At 40.4% G+C, this 9,008-nt stretch overlaps 1 long non-coding RNA gene across 1 annotated transcript; it reads left to right on the top strand.

Annotated features, from left to right (window-relative positions):
* The first annotated feature begins 818 nt into the window (after positions 1-818).
* LOC131495013 (uncharacterized) lies at positions 819-8,199 on the top strand. Its single transcript, XR_009253718.1, has 2 exons — positions 819-1,026; positions 7,749-8,199. It is a non-coding gene; the product is annotated as an uncharacterized LOC131495013 (long non-coding RNA).
* Positions 8,200-9,008: the final 809 nt, after the last annotated feature.

The following is a 9,008-nucleotide window of genomic DNA, read 5'->3' as shown; positions in this document are numbered from 1 at the left end:
ATAAATAAACTTAAAAAAAAAACAGTATTGAATCAATGTTAATTTCCTGATTTTAATAATTGTACTATTGTTATGTAAGATGTTAACATTAGGGGAAGTTTGGTGAACAGTATATGTGAACTTGCTTTACTATTTTTTGCAACTACTCAGTAAATCTAAACTTATTTCAAAACAAAAAGTTTAAAAAAAAACACACGTGCTCAATCTTCTTAACTGGACTGATGAGCAAGATCTTTTTGCTTGACATTTTTTTTTTTTTTTGACATTTTCAAATACCTATATGTCTTTCAAATTCTCTACATCAGAAGTTTTCTCTTCCTAGTTTAGATTTTCTATTTAAATACACTCATTTTCCTTTTCTAAATGCCACCTATGCTTCTTCCTGCTCTGATGTACAGCTACTCGTTTTTCAATTGTCCTCTCATTTATACTCTACAGGGAAGCCCTCCTGATTTATATATCACCAATTTCCTGCTACATGGAGATCCAAAGCCTCTCCATTATCCTGCATTCATAGTATACCCAAGTGCCTATGGGTGAAGTCACCAAAGCCTTAGATGGTATTTAATCTATCTTCAGCCTTGTTTGAGTGGTTTTCAAAAATAATAATGTCAAATTTGTAGTCTCAAAATTTTAATCCCGGGAACAAAACAAGCCCAGGCTGGTATCCTGACCTTTTATATGGCAGCTTTCACCAAGGAATGCAAAGCATTTTATGGCATTGAATTGTGGTCATTAGGCCTGGCAAGTTGGGCAAGAGCTGTGAGGCTTATTTTTATGAAGGGATAAAATACTCAGCCCAGAACTTGAGTGCTTCATCCAACACTTACAACAAACTGGCAGCAGGAGAGGCAGTGGAGTCTGTCTTCTGTCCTTCATTTTCCTGCCTTCATTTAGAACTCCAACGGCTCTTCCTTTTTTGAGATTTCTTATTTGCCAGTTGACAGGCCGGAGGCTAACTGAGAAGTCAGCAGAGAGGTCATTGCTCTGTCGAGTCTCCCAGCTGTGGTTGCATGAGGTGGGGAGGTAGGTCATGGCTTTGTTGGTCACTCGTGCTGAACAGCTCAGGTCCTCTACTCAGAAAGTAGGCTTTCAATTCATGTTTGCAAGTCGTTTGTTCTTGTTCTCAAGGAGACGGACTATTTTTCTTTTCTCTTCTTTGGTGAAGTGCACTATATTATAGGCACTACTTCAAAGGGAATGCTTGGATCAGGCTACACTGAAAAATCCCCAGTAACCTGCCATAAATTTAAAACTTTTCAGTACAGTCAATATTTTTCAAATGCTAAAGATAGGAAATGTGGCAATTTGAAAAAATTCAGCAAATGTATTCCCCATGGAGAACTCTTGCCTTCTCCCCACTCCTGGCTGCTGGCTTGTTCTAAGGAAACTTTCTTATCTTAAAAATGTTGACCATAGGAGCGAGCCAATAGGAGACAGCTCCCAGATTGGAGATATGGATATCTGGAGTGGGAACCCTGGGATTCATATCTGAATAGATGTATCTTTGTTCATTTCATATCAATTCGGTATACTGAACTCTTTTAAGAAAACATTAGTGCACCGAGGATCCTGAGACTGCAGATACTGTAACCTAATAACTCCAAGGCAAATAACTTCTCACTTTAAAATAGAGGGTTAATATTTCTCTCCACCAGAACAAACCGTATGAGAATAAAGTAAATCTATCAGGTGATCGTTGCAGAGATGTAGTTTCTTAAATCCAGACCAACTGGACGTGGGTTGAATAAGAATCACCCAGAAATTTTGCTAAAAATACAGATTCTTTAGCCCCAATATCTGGTAACCCAGTTCAGTGATTCAGATGCATAGCCAGGCTAGGAAATCATTCACCTTGAAGGAAATGAAAACTGAATCATATCAGTGGGTTACAAGTTTGGAAAACAACTTATTTTTTTATCCTTTCAATTACCCATGTACCCATTTATCCTCTCAACATGTATTTATTAAACCTCTATATAAATGCCTCCTTTATAGTAGGAATGGAACTATGTACTAGGTGTTTAATTACAGTAAAGAAGTATCCAATCAGAGGGGAAGATGTACAAGGAAGCAGATGTGTGTGTGATCTATTAAATGTAACCCTAGGGCATGCACATGGTGAAATGGAACCAAAAAAACCATCACTGAATCCGGCCTCAAGGAGTTGGGGTGGGGGAAATTTCATAGAGGAAGTAAACTCTGATCTGGGTTCTAAAGGGTAGCTGGGTGAAGAACAATTGGTGAAGAGAGATGAGATAATGAGAAAGTGTGTATTAAGACCCCAGAAGTGAAACTACTATGATGTAGGGATTTCCAGTAGTTTAGTACAGCAAGAGTACAAGAAGGCCATGGGGAATTGGTGAAGGGTGAGTCGGAAAGTAATGAGCAGGTCATGAAAGGCTCTCTAGTAAGAGATCACATGTCCTTATTTACGTGGGACAGTCCTCATTCATGCCTCTTGTCCCAGGTTAATTTTAGTAGCCTCCCCTTCTCTTTCAAAAGAATTAAAAAGTGTATCTTATTTGTTTATTTATTTATTTATTTAGGAGCAGGGGAGAGGGAGAGAGAGACACAGAGAGAGAATCCCAAGCAGGCTGCATGCTATCAGCACAGAGCCCAACAGGGAGTTTGAACTCACAAACTGTGGGGTCATGACTTGAGCAGAATTTAAAAGCAGACGCTTAATGGGCTGAGCCATCCAGGCACCCGAAAAGAAGATACATTGTATGGTTGGCCCACTTATAGCCATGGCTAAGGAGTCTGGCCTTTTGGTCAGAGGAAAACATATTGTCTTTGGAAGGATCAAGCAGGAGAGTGAGTTGATCTGATTTCTGGTTTGATAAGCTCACCTAGCTGCAGCACAGAGAATAGACTGTAGCCGGACAGGATTGGAGTCAGGGATATTGTTTGGTGAGTGACTATAGGAATCCCGGCAAGAGCTGTAATGGGTTGAAAAGAAAGGATGGCTGTGGGGGTGAACGGAAGGAATGGATTTCAGCAATGTTAAGAATCAGACTGGACTTACCACTTAACATGTGATTGTGGATAAGTTACTTAATTTTTTTTCCCTCCATTTGAATGAGGGGCTATAACAATTCCTCTTGGGATTCTCCTAAGACATAAAAGAACAAATTTTTTAGCACACATCCTGTGAGGCCCTCATTAGTTGTTTTCCCTTTTCCTGCCAGCCAAGGCCCTCATCTCCATAGGGCACTTCCCAGCTCCACCTCTGGTGGTCTCTTCTGCATCTCCCAAATTAGGTGACGTTAATTCTATTCTCAATTTCCTGGTGCTTCTATCCCTGCCTCTCATTCCCTCAATGCCCAGATACCAGGTGGATGTCTCCAAGAATAGCTTAATTTTGTTGGAAGATGTGCTTATGATTTATAGTTGCTTGAAGGATGCACGTATCCATTAAAACAATGACAGCAACAAAAACCCTATCAGGCTTTAACTTAAAAACATGCCTCAAAGGCAGTACAGGTAAGCAGTCTGACCTATGGACATGGTAGCTATGCACCCAGAATTTTCTATAGCAGCCAGTCATCTGTCCTAGTGTTTTCGGTTTAGGAAATAAGGTGTCTTTAGGGACACCTGGGTGGCTCCGTTGGTTAAGCGTTCGACTTGAGCGCAGGTCATAACTTTGGTCCATGAGTTTGGCCCTGTATCAGCCTCTGTGCTGACAGCTCAGAGTCTGGATCCTGCTTCAGATTCTGTGTCTCCTTCTCTCTGTCCATTGCCACCCCCACCCCCACCCCACTGTGCTTGTGCTCTGCCTCTCTCTCAAAAATAAATGAACATTAAAAAAATTAGAAAATAAGTTGTCTTTGAAGAAAAATGACAATTTTTTGGGGGATCAGCTTCACCCTCTACTATAAAACACTTCTTCCTTTTCTTTCTCTCCTTTTCTCCACTCCTTCTTCCCTTTCATTTCTTGTCTACATCTTTCCTTTTTACTCACTTTCCTCTTCCTCTGCTGTATATACGTTTGCCTCTAATGACACCACCAGGCACCTTGACCTCTGTAGTTTGGCTTCAAGATTTGTGTGTGTGTGTGCGTGTGTGTGTATATGTGTGTGTGAGAGAGAGAGAAAGAGAGAGAGAAAGAGAGAAGAGAATCTTAAGCAGACTCCACACTCAGCACAGAGCCTGATGCGGGGCTTGGTCTCATGACCACAAGATCATGACCCGAGCCAAAATCAAGAGTCAGGTGCTCAACTGACTGAGCCACCCAGGTGCCCCTTTGGCTTTAAGGTTCTTTATAACCCAGCTTCTCTCCATCAAGGTAGACCCTTTGTCCAAGTCAGTTTCTTTCCCAAAGTATGGCATACTTTCCCCCTTGTCAGTGTTTATGTGAAGACTTTATCCACCAAGCCCTTGTGTCTGAGTTGGCTCTGCTGAGCTGAATTTCCATCTTCTTCAAGAAGCACTTTCGTTGTCTACTCCAGTCGTGGGTTGATGCCCCCCTTTTCACCTCTGCCTAATTCCTTTAGCACCAACGATCTGAATCTGCAACTCTTACAAAACCTTTTATGTGTGCATGTCTGATCTTACACTATGTCGATAGCTCCTGGTCAGGAGATTTTTGTCGTACAAACTCTTATGTCACCCACCAAACCCAGCATGAACTTTACACACAATAAGTTATTGATTTTTAATTATATGAGAAGTATAGAGAAAAGCTCCTTATTATTCGCTTTCTTAAAACTAGGCTTTTCTTTTCACTAGGCTTACAGACACCATGAGTGTTCTCATCTCTCAGTAGCAACCAGTGGTCTTGTCTTCAGAATTTCTGGTTTGGGAAGTTGGGAAAGCTTAGGGTCTCACATCGAAAATACGGATATGAAATGCCTATTATTCCTGTATTCTGAGTTTTCATAAAGTTAATTTTTTTTAATGTTTATTTTTAAGAGAGAAAGAGAGAGACTGCATGTGCCTGAATGCGCCCTTATGAGAGGGGAAGCGGCAGAGAGAGAGGGAAACAGAGGATCTGAAGCTATCAGTGCAGAGCCTGATGTGGGGCTCAAATTCACAAACCCTGAGATCATGGCCTGAGCCAAAGTCGGACACTTCACCAACTAAGCCACCCAGGCACCCCTGAGTTGTCATAAAATTAAATGAAGCAATGTATTTATGGTTTCTGTTCAACTTATTTTGTGAGTACACATAGATAGATGGGAAATTGACATATTGTTTTAAATAATTGATCTTACCATGGACAATATCCAGCCTGATATCTTTCCTGTTTTCCATTAAGACTGAGTCACTTCTCCTGTGGGCAGTTAGTGTTTGTCCTTAAACTTAGGGCAAACTGTACTCCTGGTTCATCTCTAAGAAAGGTCCAAGGTAAAAAAAATCATAGAACTCATTCTAGTACCCTAGAATTCTGGATGTTTGGTTTTTCCTAATTTGTAGAGACAGTTTAACAGTGTATGGTCATTGGTGAAGCAGTTCCTGATGAAGTATTAATGTTTTTTAGATTAATGTTTTTTGGATCATGAAGTCATGGTTCATGTTGCTTTTCTTAATGGAACTTAATGGAAACTAAACAAGTAGAGAGAAGCCTGCTTATTCAACCTTATCTAGAATAGCTAACATTTGAGCACAATAACCTTCCCCTTCTATAAATAATCCTTTAGGTGAAGGAGCATATTTGCACAGTTTCATCCTTCATTCCTTCATCCTCTCATTCATTCCACAAATATTTATTGTTTGTACACTATGTGGTGGTCACTGTTCACAGCTCTGGAGATATAGCAGTAAACAAACAAAAAAATGATCTCTTCACTTTAGGTGCTTATACTTTAAAAGGGAGAGACAGACAAAAGAGTTAATAAGTAGGATGCATACAATTGTTATAATAGCTATGAAGGAAGTTGATAGGATGATATGAGAGAGAATAATGGGGCATGGAGATAGGATGAGCAGTGAAGGTTCTTCTGAGAATATCATATGGACCAATTTGCAAGGAGTCATCAAAAGAGTCTTCTAGATAGAGGGAATGGCAATGCAAAGGTCCCAAGGCATGAAAGAGTTTGACAAGTTCAAGATAGAGAAAGGAGCATGATATATAGCTAAATAGGCGTTAAGAAAGAGGAGAGTGGCATAAGGTTGGAGAAGCAGGCAACCAAAGCCAAGAATGAGAATAGAAATGAGTAGGCAGGTGGTTTGGAAGCTGAACAAGGGGACTGAAGTCTCCTTTCAAAAGAAGATGTGCATAATCAGTTGCTGTTGGTGTCTTTAAGCAACCATGTCCTTTTCTCCTAAACCTGAAATTGCCTTGCGACTGGCTCATCTCATCTGAGTAGTGGCACGTGAGCTGTCTTCTTCATTGATTTTACTCAAGAAAACACCCTGTTTGGGAGGCCTTTCCATATGCAAAGGAGATAACTATTCAATAAAAAGGGCCTAATTTGGCATAGACCAACATGTTAAATATTACCCACTCTCCCATGGGCTTTTTAAGATATCAAAGCTTCCCTTTGGTCTATAAACTCATGTGGATTTGAAGGTAAATTTAATCTGAAAGTTTCTGATTCATTTACATTTAGCTCATATCATGTCATTCTTTTACAGTGGTTTGAAGTTTACGAAACCTCTTAAGACTTATTTATTTAAAAAAAAACTATGTAACATAAAAAAAAAAACACCCTTGTAACTCTTCTTGTTCTTAAGAACAAGAGACGATGATTTTATAAACACAGATAAACAGAAAAGCCCAATGCCAGAGCTCAGTTTGCAACATTAAAAGTTAGGATGCTTGCATACGTTTCAAATTAAGCAAATGGAGTCACACACCCAGCATAAAATGAGAACATCGGACTTCGGTAAAATGTGCAATGCTATCATTTATGTAGAGTAGAAACTATAGCGTATTATCGAGACACAAGTGTCCCTCTGTGTATTTCCTCACTTCACCTCAATTCCGCAAGTTATTGAATTTCAGAGATTCCAGAAATACCAGACCTTTAGAAAAAAATCATCAAACCACAAACAGACAGTATTTGAAGAGGCTTTATAAAAGGTCATTTTATGTGGTAAGGAATTTTTGTTTGCAAGTGACAGATAATCCACTCAGAGTGAGCTTAAACAGAAGAAGAAATTAATTGGTTTATGTGACTGAAAAAATCAGAGGTAGAAGGGGTTCAGGCATGGGAGAATTTGGAAACTCAGTGTCATCAGAACACCCTGTCTTTCCACCTCTAGGCTCTGGCTTCCCTTCTTGGCTTCATGTGATAGTCAGATGGCTCTAAATAACTCTGGGCCATGTGGTCCCAGATGCCACTGAAGTCCAATGGGGATTAAAGAGTGCACATATGCCCTCCTCTTGGTAATTGTTCCAAAGCTTCCCAGATCTCTGTCCGACTGGTTTGGGAGTTTATTTCTGTGACTGGCCTGGCTCCAGTTATTTGCTACCCATGGAATTAGGGAGTTGAGTACATTTGCTTGAACCACAGGGATAAAGATGTGGAAGTGATATCCCAGAGGAAAACTGGAGAGTAAAATAAATAATCCAACAAACAAAGCAAACAAAAGTGTCCACTACAGAACCTACTGCACCCATGCATCTGATGTTTGGCTCCCTTGAGCTGGGAAGGTGAAATAGCAGGCTGGATTGAAGTCCTCACTTGGTCATAAATTACCTAGGCAATGTGGCCAAGTCCCCTCATTTCTCTGCCCCTCAGTGTCCTTGTTTCTACAAGGAGGGGGACTAAACACAATGCTGTCTCTCAATTTTCTTCCAGCTCTGAAATGGTAATGATCCCAAGCTTGCCAAATAAGAATGGGAAGAGTCTCCTGGCCTAAGATTTCATGGAAAAGAAAACGGAAGCAGGCCCAGGTGCAGGGCAGAAAAGGGAGCCAGCAGACCCTGGGCCATAGAGCTAAGGAAGCAGAGAGAACGCTCAGGGGAGTGAGGTCAGCTCCGGGACAGGACATTTCCTTGCAAGCTGAGGAGCACCCTCCAGTCTCTGCTGCTGTACTCGGAGTGAATGCAGTGGCACAGTGGTGATAGTTGCCATAGAGAGGGACAAATAGACTATTGTTTAGTGCAAGGACTTGATTTCTGCCAGAAAGTTTCACACTCAAAATAAATATTATATATGGCTCCCATCAGAAGTATCTAATCTAGAAAGAAGAAAAATGTCTATTTTCTGAGGTGTTTTAATAAAGTGCTTTAATTCTAGATGTCCATAATCTCGCATCGTATGTGTTTTGGAATTTAATTATTGAAGGGGGAGAGATTTTAAGAAGCAAATAAAGAACATGTGCCATGTATTTTATGACCATAAGTGGGGTACAGTACAGTACGTTATAATCATCTGTATCAATATTTCTGCAGTCAAACATATGAATGTTCACATTAAGAGATAAATAAAGACTAAAAATAACCTCTTATTTGTCCAGGTCAGATTCTTGAAACGAAAACAAAACACAGTTTCCAGAGCTGTTTGGAGCTTAAAGTTGTGGATAAAGTACTATGGACCTATAGGTACATAGGTACCTATAGAGCAGATTGAGATCATTTTGGATAAGACAAAGGAAAGACCTGGGATTTTGGAATGTCAAAGAATGAATTGAATTGTTTTTCTTCATGTCAAGGGACCTAGAATTTACTCTCCTGTTTTTTTCCTCGGCACCCAGTCTCTAGTAGGTGTTCAGTGACTATGACATAAATACTTTCTACCTAGTTTGGCTGCTTGGCTGTGTTCTCATCATTGCTTTGGAGTCTCCACTGAACAGCCAACAACAAGTTCATGCCTCTACAGCATTTGATGGGTTGGTCACTATTCCTAGGTCTCTCTTTCACTGACTTATGTCAAGCCACGTTGTATCTAAACCTCTGGAGAGTGCCCTTTGGTTTCTTTCTTGGGCTGTTTTTCCTCCACCTACTTTGATGTGCCAGTGTTCTCATCCCTTTTCCCTCTGTACATTTCTCCATGGTGAGCTAGAGATCACCATGGCATCACTGACCACTTGTACGCTCACATATCCAAAGCTGCACC

This window comes from Neofelis nebulosa, chromosome 14, assembly GCF_028018385.1.
Source record: "Neofelis nebulosa isolate mNeoNeb1 chromosome 14, mNeoNeb1.pri, whole genome shotgun sequence".
NCBI lineage: Eukaryota > Metazoa > Chordata > Mammalia > Carnivora > Felidae > Neofelis > Neofelis nebulosa.
Note: the sequence above shows the minus strand (reverse complement) of the source record. Positions and strands in the feature narration are given on the sequence as shown.